Source organism: Triplophysa dalaica, chromosome 16 (assembly GCF_015846415.1).
Source record: "Triplophysa dalaica isolate WHDGS20190420 chromosome 16, ASM1584641v1, whole genome shotgun sequence".
NCBI classification, from domain to species: domain Eukaryota; kingdom Metazoa; phylum Chordata; class Actinopteri; order Cypriniformes; family Nemacheilidae; genus Triplophysa; species Triplophysa dalaica.
Genome location: NC_079557.1, coordinates 4,483,368 through 4,489,447, shown reverse-complemented (window position 1 = coordinate 4,489,447; position 6,080 = coordinate 4,483,368).

Here is a 6,080-nt window from a genome sequence, read left to right as displayed (position 1 = left end):
TCCTTCAGTTTCCTCCATCTCCCCTTTGTGTTTCATTGCTGTATGGCATTAGGCCTACTTAACCTGTTTTGTTTCGATCTGAGGTCAGTAGTATTGTCAAAGATGGTTTGTGTCGTTTTTTTATTAAAAGCTGCTAATATTAGTTAACTTTAAATTGAGCAATTTTGTAATGGTATGGGTCTATATAGGCTAATGTATCTATCTATATAACCTAAATGAGGAAAATAATCCCTTCAATGGTCTTTACAGAAGACAAAAAGGAACATAATATGCATTTCTGTAAACCAAATATTGCCTAACAGCAGCGTAAAGGGCAAAAAAATTATCTTTTCTTTCGCTGCGAGTCAATGAAAGTCTCGCGGTACAAAAGTACGCAAGCGTGGAACAGATCGTGCATTGTCGTGAATCGTTGCAAAACAGAATTATAATTTGCGCATGTGCGTGTTCTACTATGTCAATATGCGCATGCGCGGACGGGGGTGCAGGCATCCCAGATCGTGTACCAACAGAGGGCTTTAGTCCGATTCCAGCCGTTCTCTGACGTCCTTGAAAAGCGATGTAAAAGACAACATTTCGCTTGGCATTGAACTTTGAGCTTTATCATTTTGACATGGTTTATGCTCTTACAGCAACATTACACACTAACAAAAGTTTGAAAATTGGCATCACGGTGAAAGGCCGCTTTAAATAAAACACATTCTTTCAAATCCCCTTAAAGAGTGATACAAATAAAACAACTTTAAAAAAACATTTCAACTTTGAAAACCGCCACAGCTTCACGCTCATGAAAAATACAGTTCAAGCAAGTAAGCGTTTCTTTTATTCCCCAACCCCACCCATATCCATACCCATTTTCTTCAAAAGGAACAAACGTCAAACCTCTAAGACAAAACGCTTTCAGATGAAGCCTAAGCACATAAAACAGAATTTGACTTATGGGTAGTCCCTCGGTGATAATTAGCTTTGGCTCCAAGTTCTCGATTCTCCTGCAAGATGAATTAAAAGCGAGGAATCAATGAACATCTTTGTCTGTTAATGCCCTTTAGTACAGCAGATAAGAAACAGTGATTACAATTAAATGTGTAATTGTCTTAGGGAAAATACAGCTGGCGATGGAGATCGATCAGGAGGGATTTAAGGGAACTTGTGATAGGGAGCGAGCTAATAACGATAATCAGTCTGCCATTATACAGATCAGTCTGGTTTTAAAAATGACCTCAAGGTCTCCACTACGAGTCTTAAAATATTAATATGTTTTCTTGAAAATGCGGCACGGGTAATTTTAATAAACGCCTTATGAAAAACAATGACTGAAAACAGGCTTGCTGGGTGGATGGCACGTAAAAACACATGCCGCTTTCATGAGTTTCCCACAGGAGCTCATTTATCTTTGGGCTTATCTGTGCGGGTTAAATCTGCTCAAGAATAGTTACGTTTATCCAAACTAGCATATCGCCTCATCTTCGCCCAGCGTGGATCAGCCGCATCCCAATCGTAAAGCACTTTGTACATAAGCATTCACCCCTAAATCTGTAATTTACAGAGGAACGTCTCGACAATCATAGGCTTTCACATCTTTGAAGGGTAGAAAGTCAAAACAAAATCTCCTGGATGTGCCATCAATGCCTCCGTTTAATGGTTGGCTACAATGTTTCCTGTTAAACAAGCTCTGAATATATCAAATGACTGCGGTATTGAAATGAGCCAAATTGCAGTTCTCCCCACGGTGATTTGGTACAACCAAATTGAGTTATCCATTCCCCGTTGTCAGGCTCAGAAAACGATGTAATAAGGGAAAGTGCAAAATTATACGTTTCAATCTAACGTTTGTTAGCGTGAACAATTAGTCACCTAAACAGCCATTTATTCAGTAGCAGCGGATAAAAAACAAACAAACTCTAACAATGGACTGCATGTTATTGGTTTAACTCATTATTATGTATATTCGGATATTCGGTTAACTCTTTTCCAATGGATCACATTCACGCAAGCAGCAAGGTTGTTCTCCAGGGCCCTACTGTTCACTTCTGAGTCACACTCCTTGCTGCGGCTTACAGTCTCCATACATAGCAAAATAATAGCTGCCCACCAATCAATAACCTGAATCAATAACAGCCGTGGACATCGTGAAAGTCAACACGGTTTGGATGCTGACAGACTGGGCTGTACTTGGCTTCTTAAGAATACATGTGTGCAAATACAGTCAATACTAGACCTGAAAAGATAAGGTATTATCATTTTTATTTGCCAAATTAATAAATTGTTTTATTAACAGATACCATGGTAACCATGCAAAATACTCAAGAGATGAAGTCATCCGTGCAAGTTAATGAGTCTAAACAACCCGTAATTAAATATTATAAATAGATGTTATTAGTGGTGGTTGCTAAGGCAAGATCATACTTTTATTTCAATTTAACTAATCTTCATGTTTGATTTAAGTTTTTAATGAAATTTTAACCAATCGTGCACTTACATATGAAGCACATCTCACAATTGTATGCTTGCATTATAGACAGTTTCATCAGACGCACACGCCCGGCCCTATTTTACTTCCGGTCTGTGTTTAGTTATAATAAAACAATTGATTTTATATTCAATTAAGATTCATATATTTTTTTATGAAATTTCTATTGTATATCAATTGTACTGTATTTAATTAAACTTCTTAAATGTTATTGATCCTTTGCGACAGTTTACCGGAAGTTAAATTTGGGCCACGTTTGTTTGTAATAATGTAATAATAAGGGCCAAACTATCATAGAAATGTAACCCTAGGCATTTTTTTCTTATATCAATAACCAACCCATTAAAAAAACCTTTATCAACCATATAGCAACACCCTGGCAACCACCCAACACCTTGACATTGTATTCTTAATATGTACATTTTTATTATAAGGACAACACTGACTAAGAGTCGTTCAAGGACGAAATGCCGATAGCTCATGAATCACCCCCTCTGGGGTTTGAACATGCAATCTCTGGGTCAGCAACTAAGCCGAACCACCTGACAGCATCACCATACATACATCCAAAATACAGATCACAACATCCTCCCAACTCATTTATTATATAGAAAACAACAGACAGGCTGGAGGAATCTAAATATCTGTAATGAATTAAATGCAGTTTCCATGGACAACGGCATCAACTCTGCGCAGACGGAGCTGAAACGCCAGTTCTGCATTCTATTTAAAAACCGCCTCAGTTGCTAAGTTGATGTAGGAGCATGAATCACGCAGAACTGTCTACATGAGTCCATGCTAAACATTAGCAATCAGCAGCTCGGCAGAATCAAAGTGTTGATAGATTGAGAGCTTTACTGCGAAGAAAAAGAGGTCATCGGAGGCCAAAAGGGGCCGAGCGTGCATAAACAACATCCCTGATTATTCACTGCTGGCAGTTAGTTGGCAAAAAGAAATATTCTTAATGAAATGCACAGAGCAGATTCTGAGTTCTCTCTCTAACGGTCCTGCTGTGATTCCGAGTCTCCCGACCGGAGCGCGGTGAACCCACTAAAACGATTTTAACACGTATCCATTTAATTTCCAGCAATTTATCTGTGCTTGCATCTTTTTAATGAAGAGTCTGAGGAAGACTGAAACAAGGAGAGAAACTAGCCGGGCTTGATGACCGGCCATAAAGGAAGATGATGACCATAGATACATGCTTTCTTCTGTTTGTCATTGCAAATCCCTTTTCAATCAGTAAGCTGCATCTTCTTTCTCTCTTACATTCTCTGAGTTTTCTTGACAGCATTTGAACACTCCCCATCAAGGATAAATGTTAATTTGATTTGTTTGTAAACTAAACCCGCCCCTATGACACACTATTTGGGAGGATTACATGCATGACACTTTGGTTTGCTAAATATTTAACAAGTGTTTCCTTTGACTGAGTTTTTTTCTTAATGATGTTCAAATCCCTCAGATGATCTTATGAGCGTATTTTACGAAACTCTGCAGGGTACATCAAATTTCATTCAATGTTTAACTACTTTAAAACATTTTCTACCAAAATTTCCAGTACTGTAATGTGCTTTAAAATGTTACCTTTGAGTATTTTTCTGTCATTCATAAAAATATGTGAAGGTGCCGATGGTCCAGTGAACATGTTGTGCAACGGCACTTCGGTCGACCAGAGGTCGAGTCCCTGCTAGTGGTACTTTCCCATCTCCTGTTCCCCTCTCTCTCGTCCAAAAATGTTCTGTCTCACTATCCTATAATATAAGCTATAAAGGCCTAAAAAAACAATATTCATATTGATAATACGTGACCCTGTCTGTGAAAATCAGGCTGAATACTCAATGTTCAAGCACCTCAAGCATCTAGTTTGATTTAAACTATTAATTTCACTATGGTTGAATCTTTGGTCTTACTCAGTAAATACTAAAGATTTCAAGGTACAAAATACTTTTATAAATGTATGTATATATATATTTTAATCAGCATGAATAATAGGCAACACAAATACTTATATATTCTATCCTCTTAAATAAATAAAATGTTTACATTGCAGTAATGGGAACGGTGTTCTTTGTATTGCAGTTATGAATTCTGGTGGAAATGATTTTATAATAAGAGGGCAACATAGAGAGTTAGAGCGAGAGTAGTAAAACACCAAAAAGTACAATTAATAAAAATGTTCTATGTTCATAAACCGGATCCAAACTCTCCCACATTTCAGCTCCATGTATGTTCCACAGAGAAAACAAAAATCCATCTATAACCTCTTTAACATACCTAATTCTTCACAGTGCCCTTTAGAGATAAACAACACAAAACAAAGCCCCCCTTTAGGCAACTGGATTGAGTTTAAGCGAATAAAACCAAAAAATGTAAAATGAAAATGGCGGGTTCAGCACCATGGACAGCTCACGGCTTAAATACAGCTTCTACATAACAGTAAGAATCAGCTGATGATTCAGATCATTTGTAGCAAGAAAAACACACGACCAAAATACAGCTCTCCAGAAAGCCTTTCAGATCACACCTGTACCAACAGCAGTTATGGAACCGCTCGCTAATTCTACAGCTGGCAAATCCCTCAAAAGACTCGAGAAACTCTGAAAGCTGGAGGTTCTGCGGATGGTGGCAGGAGATGAGGAGCTGAGTGGCAGAATGCAGTTTTCCGATTACATGGCTGACAGATCTCCAGGGCAGATGTTTTTACAGCCTCCCTCAGATCCGTTCAGCTGCTTCGACACATTGCAAAAATTAATTAAAATGAAAAAACACGGACCGAGTTTTGGATGCTTCCCACGGTGAGTCACCTAAAGAAGAGATGGAGCTTTGTTAAGCTGATGGAATGACAGCTGTCAGTAAAATATGTCCGGCTGGCTTGCGTGCAGAGATGACTTTGGAGTTCTGGGAGTTTTGGTGTGTAAAGTGAAGTACATTGAATTAGCAGTTTGCAAGATCAGTGTCAAACACAGTCAATCATAATGGTGGATTAGATCTATAATCAGCATTTCATATGTGATGTATACATTTACATTTATGCATTTGACAGACACTTTTAGCCAAAGCAACATACAGTGCATTAAAGTGTATTCTAGACGCTGTAATTTGTTTTAACATTTTGCTTGATCCCTTTAGAAAAATGGAATCCTCTATGGATTTCAAAGATGAGGAAAACATGAAACCCCAAGACAGCATTGAGTATTAAATATTGATTTTACACCTCATACACTACAAAGGTGTCACGCATCAGGTGCGCACTTTAGCACCACCCTGCTTTCAAATGAGTGAAATAAACACAGGTGAACACAAATAAAACACAATCCATAAACACAACCAACATGTGTTCCTTACCTTTTCACATCTTTCTCTCCAGATAAAAGGTTTAAGTGAAAAACAGCCGGTGTTTCTCTCAAAGCAACATCCACAAAAAGAAACGATTCAGTGCTGGAGTTTGGTTTGCTCGCTGCCCTCTGAATGTTTACGGCACCGCTGAGGTCAGTTTTCTGCAACAGAATTTGAAAATTCATTCATTTGGGGATTTCATTTCTGTCATGAACCTTGGGGTATTCACGGTTATTTGTTCATAATTCTCTCTCGCTCTTTCTTTCAAGCATCA